The sequence below is a fragment of the Octopus sinensis genome, linkage group LG3, assembly GCF_006345805.1.
Source record: "Octopus sinensis linkage group LG3, ASM634580v1, whole genome shotgun sequence".
Lineage (NCBI taxonomy): Eukaryota > Metazoa > Mollusca > Cephalopoda > Octopoda > Octopodidae > Octopus > Octopus sinensis.
Genome location: NC_042999.1, coordinates 165,154,449 through 165,166,949, shown reverse-complemented (window position 1 = coordinate 165,166,949; position 12,501 = coordinate 165,154,449). Strand labels below are relative to the sequence as shown.

At 36.4% G+C, this 12,501-nt stretch overlaps 1 long non-coding RNA gene across 1 annotated transcript; it reads right to left on the bottom strand.

Annotated features, from left to right (window-relative positions):
* Positions 1-1,503: 1,503 nt before the first annotated feature.
* LOC118762829 lies at positions 1,504-11,147 on the bottom strand. Its single transcript, XR_004998578.1, has 3 exons — positions 11,136-11,147; positions 5,812-5,814; positions 1,504-1,744 (listed from the first exon to the last, which is right to left on the bottom strand). It is a non-coding gene; the product is annotated as an uncharacterized LOC118762829 (long non-coding RNA).
* Positions 11,148-12,501: the final 1,354 nt, after the last annotated feature.

The following is a 12,501-nucleotide window of genomic DNA, read 5'->3' as shown; positions in this document are numbered from 1 at the left end:
TAGAAATATAAATAGAATAGACTTGCAATATAACATTAATAAGAATGATAACAACTTGTGATAAAAAAAATAATCATAGGGTTGGTAATAAAATATGTAATACAAAAAATAGAGTCATAAGTTTAGTAGTGGAGAAAAGGAAAGATTAAAAAATTGCAGTCATTATACAAAAACAGTTGCTTCAGTAAAGTGACTGGACCAATACACTGCCAAAAGCATGGCTTTCAGTCTCTCAAGTATAGTTTAGCTTTGATGAGGGTTTTCTAGTTGACGTTACCTACGTAAAAATGTTACGCGTAGAATTGTATGTTTTTCGGTGCCAAATAGGCGTAGACAGAGAAATAACTCTGCATTTAGAGTTAGGCACGAAAGAGAGAGCGTTTATTCTACTGAATAATACTCAGCGAGGTGTAGGTGTAGGCTTTAGCTGAGTTGAGAGTACTTATTTTACACTGTCATACTGTCTTTAGCCAAGGAGTATGTTTCACAAACATATGGTTCTGCCGTAGGTGATATCATTGCACAGCAGCTGCAGCCGCTCGGACAAGTGCCTTTTACCGCAGCCTCCAGCTTGATTTCTATCTTGTGACTGAAATTAAAACATAAGTTGTAGTTTCAATGATGCAAGAGAAGAAAACAATTACGAACATTATCACGGGTAGATATTGGGTAAGTTTTGTGAAGTTTAGTTAAGTTAGATGCAGCGACACATTAATCAAAGCCGAGAGTTGTGGAATAAGACTTATTGATTTAAAATATTCAATAAAAGTCTTATTTCTCAACTCTCGGCTTCGACTAATGTGTCACTGCAATGGAAAACCCGTATGCGTGTGTGATTTTGCGTTTGTGTGTATATACACATACATACGGATATGCACGCACACATGCAATATATATGCATACATACACACACACATACATACACACATACATACATACATACATACAAACAGACAGACAGACAGACAGACAGACAGACATACAGACAGACGCAGACACATACGCAAGCACACATATATACGAAGGTTCGCTGAAAAAGTTCATAGGCTGACCAAGATACTCTCATAGAATGTGACCAATTGCAGTTTATTTTACAACATAGTCCCCCTTGCAGTCCACACACTTCTTCCATTGATGTTGCAGTGCTTGGGTCCTATTAGTGAAGAAGCAATTCAGACACTTCATCTATCAGTGATGCAGTGCTTAGATCTCATTGGTGAAGAACCTTTCATCCTGTTGGTCCAAAAACGTCATCAACAGCAGATATGGCTTTATCATCACTGCGATACTGGTTTGCAGACAGGTGTTTTTCGATATTGGGGAACTGATGGTGTCAAATCAAGAGAACAAGGAGGCCGATCAACTAGTTCTAAGCCATAGTCACGCACATCAGCTATTGAAACTAAGGACTTGTGTGCTGGAGATTCCTTTCGTCAGTTTTGCTGGACGTTTGCTCGTGGCAGCTTTTCGTAATTGCCTCAGAAAGTTGGCGCAGTACTCTCCATTGATGGTGTGGCCCTTTTGAAGATAGTCAATAAACACAATGCCTTCTGCATCCCCAACATTTTAAGCCGTCATCTTCCTTGCAGATGAAACGAATTTGGCATTCTTTTGGAACAGTGTTGTTTCCATTGCATGGATTATCTCTTTGTCTCTGGCTCAAAGTAATGAACCCAGCACTCATCCTGAGTTAGGTAACGTTCAAGGAAACCAGCTGGATCTACCTCAGACAATGTCAGATTTTCTCAAAATGTGATCATCTTGTCAGAAGACATAGCACTCATCATTGTGCAGTATCCTTCGTTATGTCAAGTTTATTGTGCAGAATATTCTCAACTTTCTTACGGGATATGTTAATAGCATTGGCTCTTTGATTTATAGTCAATTGCCTATCATCACTATTTTTGTGAACTCGATCAATGCCTTACTCGGTGGTGGAAGTTGTAGGACGTCCATACCTTGTATCATCTTCAAGTCTCTCTGTTCCCCTCCTGCACATTTTTGTACTGTTGATACTGAAGTGTCAGCTCTTAATGTAGCAACCATGTCAGCATGAATGTCCTTGGCCTCTACCCATTTTCTAAAATTACTTGATAACATTAGGATGTCAAATTTTGTCCATTTTCAGAAGTCACGACAAGTTACTTTTGAAGACTTCATTAAACAGTCAGATGTCAGTTTATCTGGAAAGAAACAATGTAGTTATTAATAAGAAGAGTTGGGGTTAATGCAAGCTAGATCACACAGCTCTAGTATTACTACTTTGTAGTCAGGATATGAGCTTTTCAGTACTCCTCGTATATATATTTAAGCTTATTCAGCTAATATTTTAGTGAATGAAGTGCTGGATGAACACCGGTTGAATCTATTGGCATTAGTCAAAGTTCTTTTGTGGTGGAATACGGAGTAGGCCGCACAAATCGGTGGCTATTACGGTGTGATGGAAAATATCCGGTCCAGATTTCCATTTTTTCAAGAAGATCCTACTTTAAGAGGATTTTCACAACAGTAGACACTGGATTTCCAAGTGCTTGAGAGCAATCTGGAAGGAATTGTCTCCGATGCAGACACTAGACAACATCTCTAATCTCTAGTTAAACGATATGAGGGCTATTTTAATATGTGGTTCTATTCAGGTTCCGATAAAGTACCAAATGGTTTTGTTGATAATGTTTCATATTATTGATTCATGTTCTGACCATTCTCACTGTTTGTTTGTTTTTTTATGGATTGCGATAGAGATGATAAGTTTTTCTGGTCCTTTGATCTGAAAGAGTGTAGATACTGGTAATGTCGATATTTCAACGTAAAGGACCTATTGATGTATTAAACCTGTAGGTGCAGTTGCCTCCCCTGACGGTAGTCGTCTCAATAGCTCGCTGCTAGGCGGGGTAGCGTGTAACTTTGGAATTCTGGGACTTGTCTCTCTCTCTCTCTTTTTCACTGGGGTTCACAGCGAACAAGACCTGACTTCCTCAGCTCTTAATCTCACCTTGGAGAGACGCACAATCATGAGACCAGCAACGGCAAGTAGACACTGAACCACTTTGACTTGGATTCCACAGAAGAGGAACATGGTCTTCACTTGTAAATATTTTGTATAACTTATTATACTTGTACATGATTGAGACCTCAAGTAAAAGTCATAAAAACTACAATTTAGTTCTGGGATGTCCAATACACGGTGTTCCTTCTTCGCGAAGTGATATCTTCCTTTCAAGCCTTCTGAACCGAGCCGTTATTTAGATGGCTCTGCCACGCTTGGCCACAGCGCATCTAAAAACCTTTTAGTATAGATGTGCCTTAATGACAGTAAATCTGGATCGGGTGCCTTTCCTTTAGCAACCGTTACCAACGATGTTTCAAGCTTGTTTCATAATCGACAAGTAGATCCGTCTAACCAATGAGAATCGAGTTAACTGGCGCTCTCCCCAAAATATTGCCTAAGTGAGCATAAGTACACCTCTACACGTGAATGTAAATATTTTTCGTTTTCTAGCTTTAGCATTGTACTGTAGTCATGCTGGGGCACCATTCTATAATGTGTTTGATAGATATATTGGTACATATATTCATGTTTTATATAGATAAATATAGAAAAAGAGATACAGATATATAGAGATAGAAAGAGATAGACACACAGAAAGACAGATAGAGAAGTAGGTAGAATGACCATAAGATTGCACTTAGAAAGTTCTCCAAGGCACAAATCCGGGCAAGGTTGTTTATGGAAGATCAGCAGTCGACCATGCATACCAGCCCCCCTCCTTTCCACGCTGCTGTTTTTATCCAAGAGAAAGGCTAAGGCCGATATAGCTCGGCACCAGAAACGTGACAACTCATTTCAACAAGTGAGTGAAATAAGAGTCTTGCCTAAGAACACAACATACAGCCCAGTCTGGGAATCGAACTCATTACCTCATGAGTGTAAGCCCAACGCTCTAATCACTGAGCCATATCTCTCCTCTCTCTTTCTCTCTCTCTCTCTCTCTCTCTCTCTCTCTCTATATATATATATATATATATTATATATATATATATATATATATAATATATATATATATTATATATATATATATATATATATTCATGCCTAGATAGATAGACTAATAATCAGACAGGTTCTAGAACGGATGCCATTCAAGTGAGAATAGTCTCAAGCTCTACAATAACTATTCCAGCATTGGCGGAAAAAAGAAATAGGATTTATAAAAGAGAAAACGAGAATTTTTTCCAATGTGTTTTCAGTAAATATTTTACTGTCAATGTGTTGTCACGTCATTGGTAGACACCATCGGTTTCTAGAGAAGAGAGAGGGGTGGTAGGGAGGGTGTAGTGGAACTTATGGGAGCTGTAATACGGGGACTCTTTGTTTTCTGAAGTGGGGAGAAAAAAGTTTAGAAAATATAGTGGGAGAGAGAATGAGAAGGACTGAGACAAGTAGAGAGAGAGAGAGAGAGAGAGAGAGAGAGAGAGAGAGAGTGTGTGTCTGTGTGTGAGAGAGAGAGAGAGGGAGTGTATACAAAACGATGGAGAGGATCGGAGAGAATGAGAAGAAACAGAGATAAATATAGAAAAAAGGGAGATAGGGCGGAAAACAGAGAAGAGATTGAAATAAAGTAGGATGAGATCTGCTGAGGGAAGAGAGCGAGAGAGAGAGAGAGAGAGAGAGAGAGAGAGGAGGGAATGAAAGAAGGAGAGAAAGAGAGAAAGGCAAGAAGGTAAAGAGTGTATAAGAGGGAGAGCGGGAGAGAGCGAGAAACAACAAGACAAAGATAGAGAGCAGAGGGCGAGAAGGAGAAAAAGAAGCAATAGAAGAAGAAGAAGAAGAAGAAGAAGAAGGAGAAGAAGAAGAAGAAGAAGAAGAACAACAACAACAACAACACTAACAACAACAACAATATTGGAGAAAAACAATAACAAAACAAGGTATGAAGTGAGAGTAAGAGAGAGGGAGTATAGATGAGAGGAAAACAGCAAGGTAGAAAACGAAGTGGGTTACCAGGTGAGAGAGAGAAGAAAGTAAGAAGATAATGGAGAGGATAGAGTGATGGAAAGATAAAAGTGAAACGGATGAATACAGGCAAACACACACACACATACATATGCCTAAATGTGCTTATATGAAAGTGTGTGCATACCTATATACATAAATACGCAAAGATAGATAGATTGAAAAGCAGACACATAAACAGATAGACAGACTAACAGACAAACATAGATAAATGAGATAGATAGATTAGTTAAATAGTTAGATTGATGGATTGATAGATAAACATGTGAGAGTAGTAAAAAGAGAAAAAAAGGAGACAAGGATTTGTGTGTAGAAAAAGAGAAAAATGAAAGCGAGGGAAAAGTGTGACGTCAATGCAACTTGTACAGTTTCATTAATGCTCTTCGCTACCACAGACACCGCAGTCTTTACAATTCCAGAAGATACCATGTGTGTCTATGTGTTGTTATAGTAGTAAAAGCAGGACACCGTTTAGTTAAGGTAAATACATCTGTTGCATGTGTGTGCGTGTGTGAGTGTGTGTGTGTGTGTATGTACATCCTCAGCTGTAATTCATGTATGTGTGTTTATCATCTGTGTGCGTATTTGAGTATCAATAGCTTTTGCCTTTGTGTGCCTTTGTGTGCATGCATGCGTTTCTCTCTCTCTCTGAGTGAGTGTGTGTGTGTGTATGTGTATGTATGTATGTATGTGTGTATGTGTTTGTGTGTGTGTTTGCGTGTGCATATATAAGCATATCTACCTATTACTATTGCGTGCATCTGTTTGTAGTCATTGACTCTATTCATCTCTCACACTCACTCTCTCTTGCTCCACTCTCTTCATCTCTTCACTCTCTCCTTCTCTCCACTCTCTTCTTCTCTCTATATATATTTCTAGCCCTCCCTCCCGCCACACAGCTGTTTGGTGATGCAAACATTCAAGTAGAACTCAAAGCGTTATCATTACTAATATTTTGAGTTCAAATTCCGCCGAGGTCGACTTTGCCTTTCATCTTTTCGAGATCGGTGAACTAAGTACCAGTTGCGCGCTAGGGTCGATGTAATCGACTATCCCCCTCCCTCCAAATTCCAGGCCTTGTACCTGTAGTAGAAAGGATTATTATTATTATTATTATTCAGTAGTTTTATTTTTATAGCGTGCTTTCACTTCACTACTTCACTGTGTGCCTTGGGTATGTGCTGTGATTTGTTGTGATGCTCTGATGGTTATTGTATGGAAAGTGTTCTGCGTAGGATGTGTGCAGTGCCTAGTAGTGCAATTTTCTGTATGTTATATGTGTTTGTAAGTCCTGGTGTTTTTGTTATGTATTTGTCTGAATATTTTTTTATCATGCCTAATGCACCTACTATGATAGGAATTGTTTCTGTTTTCAGGTTCCACATTCTAGTTATCTCTATTTCCAGGTCTTTGTATTTTGAGAGTTTCTCCATTTCTTTTAGAGACACGTTGTCATCTGCCGGTATTGATACATCAATTAGAAAGCGTTATTATTATCATTATTATTATTATTATTATTATTATTATTATTATTATTATTATTATTATTATTATTGTTGTTGTTATTATTATTATTATTATTATATTATTATTATTATTATTATTATTATTATTATTATTATTATTATTATTATTGTTGTTGTTATTATTATTATTATTATTATTATTATTATTATTATTATTATTATTATTATCATCATCATCATCATCATCATCATCATCATCATTATTATTATTATTATTATTATTATTATTATTATTATTTTTATTAAGGCGGCGAGCTGGCAGAAACGTTAGCACGCCGGGCGAAATGCTTAGTGGTATTTCGTCTGCCGTTACGTTCTGGGTTCAAATTCCGCCAAGGTCGACTTTGCCTTTCATCTTTTCGGGTTCGATTAAATAAGTACCAGTTACACACTGGGGTCGATATAATTGACTTAATCCGTTTGTCTGTCCTTGTTTATCCTCTCTGTGTTTAGCCCCTTGTGGATAGTAAAAAAATAGGTATTTCATCTATCTTTACGTTCTGAGTTCAAATTCCGCCGAGGTCGACTTTGCTTTTTATATTTTCGGGGTCGATAACTTAACTACCAGTTGAACACTGGGATCGATGTAATCGATGCATACCCTCCCCCAAAATGTCTGCCCTTGAGGCAAAATTTGGAACCATTAGTATCATTATTAAGGCGGCGAGCAGGTAGAATCATTAGCCTGTCAGGCCAAATGCTTTGCGGTATTTCGCTCGTCGCTACGTTCTGAGCTCAAATTCCGCCGCGGTCGACTTAGCCTTTCATCCTTTTGTGGTCGATAAATTATGTACCAGTGAAACAATGGGGTCGATATAATCGACTAGGCATCCCCCCAAAATTTCAGGCCTTGTGCCCTTAAGTAGAAAATATTATTATTATTAACTGGCAGAAATTACAGACGAACTCAAAGACCGGGTGTTTCGTGGATAAACATTTACATATACAAGCGTGTGTGTGCGTGCGTGCTCTGGGCACACGGTTTGTTCTATTTGAAAAATAGGATACTGGTGAAATTTTTAACAAATGCAAGCATGTGGTGAAATTTGTTTTGTCGAACTGGAGGACACCCCCAAACCTGTCGGGGCGGCCAGGATAGTGCGTCGGAATATTGGCCAATCAAGTACCTTGCACAGTGTAGTGTCAATAGATTTAGATCACTTATACTAACGTACAAGTTCCTGCATTTCATTTGATAATTTCAGTAAACTTAATTTTTCGTTAATCAAAGGTGACCACCCCTGGTTCGGAAAAATCAGTAATCCGGAAAAGCATTAGAACCACGGATTCCGGAAATCCATTTAGTAACTGCGCGCGCGTGCATGTGTGTGTGAGTGTGTATGTGTGTGTATACATATACGTATATATGTATATACATATATATATATATATATATATACACTTTAAATATACTGCGATAAGTATTTATGTATACCATGTATATATATATATATATATATATGTGTGTGTGTGTGTGTGGTGGTGTGTGTGTGTGTGTATGTTTGTGTTGTGTGTGTGCATGTGTGTGTATGTTTGTGATGTGTGTGTGTGTGTGTGTGTGTGTTTATATAACCGCTTGGTGCTTGTGTACCATTAACCTCATTCGAAAAACCAAGGTCATTCAATATTTAACCTCGTGCTAGAGTAAAGAGGCGTAGTTAAGTGGCAGCGAATGATTTCATACACACACACACACACATATATACATACACACATACATACATGCAAATATACATACATACATACATACGTGCATGCATGGAAATGTGACCGCGTGTGTACCGTTGGCGATTTTTTCCTCTGTCTTCCCTTCTCGGGAACTTTCCTTCTCCTATGTTTCCGACGAAGAGCTCCGCTCGAAACGTTAAACCCTCCTTCTTCCCTTCTTTCCTGAGCGTCCAATAATACTTTATTTGTTCCACGTCCTTGCGTTGTTGTCTTTTTGTTTTCTTGTTTGGATTAACTTTATATATATATATATATATGTATGTATGTATGTATGTATGTATAACATAAAATGAGCACAAGTATGTACGTACGCCGCTATATGTATATATAAACATAAAAATGGAACAAAAGCGCAATAGAGGACAATAGAACATTCGGACAGATAGACGATACAAAGGCGGACAGGAAGAACAACAATATATATATATATATATATATATATATATATGCATACGGTTGCAAAATATCGTTATTGGTATAAATATACTATAAACAATTATATGTGTGTCCTTAAAACAATTTTTCACACTGATGAGAATGACAATGCATAAATTTAATTATAATTACGATGACTATAATTTTTTTCTTATATATTTGTATTGTCCTTTGAAACGATATATATATATATATATATATATATAATATATATATATATCAGTTCTGATTTTCCTTTTTTTATTATTTTATTTAAAATATTACAATATTGAAGTGTGTTAAACATTAAAAATATTTTGTAATGTTTATAAAGTTCAGTTAGCGCTTTCATACGTTCATAGTCTTGACAACTGTAGTACAATTACTGACTTCTTCCTTTTTATACCTCTTAGAAGGCTCCAAAAACAGTTTTGACCAAGCTGCATGCAGCTTAAAAGTCACGGTTTGCAGGGCACACCGATATTACTGGCATAGGTCCCGCCTTTATTTTAACCAATTAGCTTGCGGTTTACACGTAATGGTTTTACGAGTGAGCAAACTTAGTTGATTTCGGTCGTTTTTTTTCAATCGGTGGGAGTCTTCCGTAATTTGCTTATATTCATATGTTAAAGATAATTTTTAATCCACATCATTAACTGATTGTTGCTATTTCTTTTCAGAACAGGTTTGAACATTTTAATAAAACGTTTTTATTTTGTCTTTCTTCCAACCTAACTTGTGTTATGTACCTTGTGGAAAGGAAAAATTAGAAACATTTTTTGACCACTTGTTTCTATATGTTCGCTCAATGGAACTTGAGCATGCTGACTGGTGAAAGCCGTATTTGAAAAATTCAGCTTAGCGGAGCCTTCTAAAAGTTATGAAAAGGAAGAAGTCAGTAATTTTACTACAGTTGTCAAGAACTCAGCTGTCACTTAAATACATTTTGAAATCTGATGATTACTACGAACGAATGAAAGCACTAATTGAACTTTATGAACATTACAAAAAATGTATATATATTTTAATGTTTAACACACGTCAACATTGTATTTTTTTTTAAATACAGTAATAAAAAAGAGAAAAATTCAACTGAATTTGTATAGAAAAATTCTATACAAATATGCACAAATTCGGGGAAAATATATATGTAATAACCACGTTTGTATATAAACAGACATACATTTGGTTTTCTTTAGAAGCGCCGAATGTGTATCGTATAATACAGACAAGAAAGTGATATTTTCACCGTTTAAACGTCAGAAAAATCGGGCAATATAATCCTTATAAGGCGGAAAAAGTCGTCATGTATAAATGCATACTGACAATGTTCTGTCATAGAAGTCAGCTGTCCTGCTGATGTGAATATCTGTTTGAAAATCAAAGAGAAAGAAGATAGCTATGGACAACTGCTTCGAAACCGGCAGCTTCTATGTCCGAATTATAAATTTACATTTATACCAATAATAATTGGAGCAGTTGGTTTCGTAAGTAAACCCCTAACTGTCAGTCTAGATAGCTTGGATTTTTCAGAAAAAGAAATCAACCAACAACTGATTCGCACATTACAAATACATTCTGTAAGTGGAACAGTAAAACTATACAAGACTTTTCTCGGGTTTAAAATATGACATAGTTTTCGTTATCTGTATTCCAAAAATGGATCTTTGTATCTTTGTTAGAAACTAACTCCTTTTTCGGAGGAAGAATTTAAATGGTTAAATACAGAACACACACACACGCGTATATGTGTATGTATGTGTGTATGTATGTATGTATATATATATATATTATATATATATATATATATATATATATATATATATATATATTTATTTATAATAAGATTAGCTCGTATACGAGTGGGTATATATTTGTAAAAAATGAAGTTCGAAAATGCTGCTATATTAGACAAATTTTTAATTTTTATATATACATTATTTATTTAACATGTTTCGGTTCTTGAAATGATGAACCTTATCAAAAAAAAATTATATATAAAAAAGATAGTTCATGCTATCAAATATAAAAAATTCATATATAATATACAATAGAGTCAGACATCAAAAGTTCATATATAGTGAAGTGAGTTCATGCTATATGTTTATAAAAAAGATAGTTCATGCTATCAAATATCAAAAATTCATATATAATATACAATAGAGTCAGACATCAAAAGTTCATATATAGTGAAGTGAGTTCATGCTATATGTTTATAGAGTATGATGCAGTGGTTCATAGTGGTGATATGCATTCAATATAAGAAATAGTTCATAGTGGTGATGTGCAGTCAATATAAAAAATTGATGTTCTTGAAAGAGCGAGGAATTCATTTTAGATTTTACCTTGAGTAACTGTGATGACTTTTGGTCGGTGTCCGCTGGACAGTTTTGGCGAACCTTGTGAATTGTTTGGGTTTTATATCACCTGTTAGGTGGCCAGTACAGCGGAACGTGACGTCATCAACGTTTTGACCAATCGTTTCGTTAGGTGGCTAGTCAAGCAGAACGAGACGTCATCAATATATATATATATATATATATATATAAATGACTCGATAATATGGGAACTATGAACTTGCCGGAAGGACTGGAAAATCCAACCTTTCCACACACACACACACACACACACACACACCACACACACACACGCACACACATTATTTTTATGTCAACTTTTTAAACATTAAACTGAAGAATTGCTCAATACTTTTTTCAGAGTGTAGATGTTAATTTTACGTTTATTTTAGGTTTTCAAGACTGCTGACAGTTTCTTTTAAGTTCCGACCTGTCAGCCTTCGTCAGGCAGTCTTATATATTATATTAGTTTTTATGACAGAAAGTTGACAGTGACTTCGAAATTTCAGCTTGTGTGTTGAATCTTCGAAACTACTTTGTAAAATTTAATAAATATATACAAAACTAAAAAGCTGGTAGTGAGTGTTAAAGTGCTTTTGTATAACTACTACTACTACTACTACTACTACTACTACTACTACTACTACTACTACTACTACTACCACTACTTCTTCTTCTTCTTCATCTTCTTCTTCTTCTTTCACCATCCAGTAGCAAGTTCGGCTAAATGTGCTGCCTTGCCACGCAAACATGTCCATCGTTTTAGGTATCTTCTTTCAACTAAAATAGATGACTTCACACCTGAGCTTCCCACGGGAAAGTCGAAACGTTACAAAAGTCTTGCTATTCTAATTCTGAGTCGAAATATTTTACATGTTGCAGAAATTTAGGAAGAATTTATTTTCAGCAGTAAGCGCTACTAAGTCTGAATCATTTGCAAAACGACCAAGAACAATAAATTGGAAGACTTTTGCATTAGCTGCAAAATGCTGCAAATTGAAGAGGTGGTCACGGGATTTGTATCTCAAATATGTGACTGAAGAACAATCAACGTCAAAAGAATAACGAGAGTTACATTTAGGAAATATTTGAGCGAGGATATCAGACTGTTCGGCAAAATTTTTACAGGAAAATGAGCCGCTTTATTCACATCTCAACGGAAAATAATACTGTGTAACCCGAATTTTGTGCTTGGGTAGCAACAGTTATTTCCTGTTTGCCTAATCCTAGAAAGGAGGCGCAATGGCCCAGTGGTTAGGGCAGCGGACTCGCGGTCGTAGGATCGCGGTTTCGATTCCCAGACCGGGCGTTGTGAGTGTTTATTGAGCGAAAACACCTAAAGCTCCACGAGGCTCCGGCAGGGGATGGTGGTGACCCCTGCTGTACTCTTTCACCACAACTTTCTCTCATTCTTTCTTCCTGTTTCTGTTGTACCTGTATTTCAAAGGGCCGGCCTTGTCAC